Genomic DNA, 3,688 nt, shown 5'->3' on the forward strand with positions numbered 1-3,688 from the left:
TCCTCCTGCTTCTATAACCAATAAGATATCACATATTATCTAAATTTGTTTATTTTTATTTCGATGCAGATTTCAGTTTTGTCTGTATTGTACACACACGTCTGTACCTGAGTTGGCTTAACACAGTTTTTCAATGCTGCCAATTTCCGATGAAATTAAATACACGATGTCTTAGCTTTGATTGTAAACATCTTGTTTGTAAACGAAACTCAGTTTGTTTGTTCTTTTTTAGTCTTTCTTGTTAAACATGAGCGTCTCCTTTCTCAATATCCATGGATATTTTAAATGTAAAGTTAAAAAAAAAGCTTAAAACTATTTCTGTTACTACGAGACTTTAGGGTTAGCGTACTTAACTAACACAAGTAATTTACACATATGTGTAGAAGTGTGAATTTATACCCTTAATGAACAAAATTTCTACAAATAACGAAAATGTTTCTCATGTTAAATAATGATTGCAAACATAGTTTTCTCATAAAGAATGCGATATTTCATAGTGAATATACCAAACGTCACCATCAGGCGCGACATACTTAAGTCCAAGAGTCTATGGTTCGTGTCCCGTTGCTATATAACCGCGTTCATGGGGCCATGGGTGCATTAAAAGATTAACGGTCAACTCCTACTATTTGATTATAGCACTCCAAGAGGAGAGAGTGGGTGCTGTTATTTGTCTTCCCTTTGTCACATTAGAACTGGGGACGGAAACCCAATAACTGTCCGAAATCAACAAAGAAATAAACCAAGTGTTGTGTTCCTCAGTACCCACGCTTCCTTAAGAAAACCTCATGTCAAGTGATCATAGAGAACTTTTAAATATCAGCAAGAACTGAACTTCAGAGAAGCTCAGGACCAGAGTTCCGGAAAGTCGTATGAGCTCATGATTCCGGAACGACGCGTATTCTTAAGTAAAACGTAAAAGGCAGTAGCCAGATTGCTATTACAATCTTGTAAAATCAAACTTCCAGTCATGCATAGTGGCGCCATCTGGGAGTATGTCGTCAATGGCGTAGGCACGTGTAATTGAATTTTAGGTATGGCAGATAAATAATTAGAATCGACTACGTGTCCAGTTTTGTAAAGTGAAGACGGAAAGCTGAACATATACGGATTTAGCAAAATATTTTGAGTTATCTTCGTCAGTGTGTGTCAAAACTGGCTGCTAGCTTTACAAGGTTACTGTGTCAAGCTGTCTGCAGACTTTACAAGGCTATTGTGTCAACTTATCCATAGACTTTACAAGGTTATTGTGTCAACTTATCTATAGACTTTACAAGGTTATTGTGTCAACTTATCCATAGACTTTACAAGGTTATTGTGTCAACTTATCTATAGACTTTACAAGATTAGTGTGATAAGCTGTCTATATACTTTACAAGATTAGTGTGACAAGCTGTCTGTAGATTTTACAATATTAGTGTGTCAAGTTGTCCGTAGTCTTTACAAGATTAGTGTGACAAGCTGTCTATATACTTCAAAAGATTAGTGTGTCAAGTTGTCCGTAGACTTTATAAGATTACTGTGTCAAGTTGTCTGTAGATTTTACAACATTAGTGTGTCAAGTTGTCTGTAGTCTTTACAAGATTAGTGTGATAAGCTGTCTATATACTTCAAAAGATTAGTGTGTCAAGTTGTCTGTAGACTTTACAAGATTAGTGTATCAAATTGTCTGTAGACTTTACAAGATCAATGTGACAAGCTGTCTGTAGACTTTACAAGATTAGTGTATCAAGTTTTCTGTAGACTTTAAAAGATTAGTGTGTCAAATTGTCTGTAGGCTTTACTAGTCTACAAATAAATGAACTATAAATAATACACCTCAATGTAATATTCAGAGGCGTTACCCAAACATTAAAATTTCCAAGTTACCATGTCAATAACCATTACCATGGAAAAACTCAAGTCGTAGAACAAGATTAGATAAAACGTGTGTGTAAAATAAAGAAACTAAAACTTAAATGTTTGCAGTCGATAATTCAGAGAGCCAGAGAAACAAGTGAAATGAAACAGAATGAAAACCAACCATCCACATTTTTATCACCTGATGTTCTTAACCGATTCTTATCACATATAGAATGTATAATCATCCAGTTAGTTTGTTTTTTAACCATGTGTTGATTCGCGACACACCCATCTCTCGCGACCACCCTTATGTTTATCCATTCAGGAACAGTTGAAATAATACTTTTTAAGGCCTGTCAAGTACTATCAATTAAATACACATAAGTACGTCATCAATATCAGTAGTTATTTCTGTCGTCTCATTGAATCATTGGTCAGTGTGGGCTGTTTTATTCCTCTAACTTTTGTTGTTACCTATAATTACTCTAGTACCTCTTTCTCCAACCATATAGGGTTAGACAGTTTTTGTAAATTCCTTTATAAAGGATGTGGCCTTTAGGGTGAAAGGTACGGGTAGGGGTGAGTAGCTGAAAGCTCTCTTATCTTGACCACTGCACGGACCCCTCCGTAACGTATTAGGTAAACATTGTTTACATAAGTGTTTTCTTATTTCCCTCTGAGGCAATCTCTACGTAAAAAAAGCTCCAATGATACCAGTTTCCTTTTATAACACATTCGAGTATTCAGAACCATTTGTCATCATCATAATAGAAGGAACTGGTGTTTGTTATCATCACAGTAGATGAATGTGGTGCTTGTCACCACTACAGTTGAAGGAACTGCTATTTGTCATCGACACACTAGAAGGAACTGGTGTTTGTCATCATCACACTTGAAGGAACTGGTGTTTGTCATCATCACAGTTGAATGAACTGCTATTTTTCATCATCACACTAGAAGGAACTGCTATTTGTCATTGCCACAGAAGAAGGAACTGGGTTTGTGATCATCATAGTAGATGAAACTGATGTTTTTATCACTACAGTTGAAGGAACTGGTATTTGTCATCGACACACTAAAAGGAACTGGTGTTTGTCATCATCACAGTTGAATGAACTGCTATTTTTCATCATCACACTAGAAGGAACTGCTATTTGTCATTGTCACAGAAGAAGGAACTGGGGTTTGTGATCATCATAGTAGATGAAACTGATGTTTTTATCACTACAGTTGAAGGAACTGGTGTTTGTCATCATCAAAATAGAAGGAACTGGCATTTGTCATTATCACAATAGAAGGAAGTTCTATTGACTGTATATGATTGAAAAACACGAAGTCAGCAGTTATAAACAGATCAAAATTATTTCTATTTTCTATAACCTCTCTCAAATTCCAATCATTTTACGTCTTACTTACTCTCGAGTTCAAATTCCTCTGTACCACCTCCTAAACTTCTAACTCACCTTATATTCTCTTTCTAAAGTTTATCGAGGTCTAAAAGACATTAACCTTGCGTTTGTAATATAATACCGAAACTGGTGTCGATCGAGCTCTACAAAAGACAATGTAGAGTAAATCGTGCTGTGAATCGTGAACCCCCATATTCTCACTTATTCCACTAGAATACGATGTTAATATGATAAAAATTGTGTATTTTAAGGAGCGTTGCTTTAATCAAAGTCTCTTGAGAGATTGAAAACATTCGGTTTGTAATTGTGTTCCTCACCAGTCCTATATGGTTTACTTCGTACAAAACATTTAAATAAACAGTTGGGTCATGAATTTTCTCTTACACATCTCTTGGGTCATGAATCTTCTCTAACATCAGCTGGGTCAAGAATCTTCT

This window comes from Tachypleus tridentatus, chromosome 2, assembly GCF_004210375.1.
Source record: "Tachypleus tridentatus isolate NWPU-2018 chromosome 2, ASM421037v1, whole genome shotgun sequence".
Classification (NCBI taxonomy): Eukaryota; Metazoa; Arthropoda; class Merostomata; order Xiphosura; family Limulidae; genus Tachypleus; species Tachypleus tridentatus.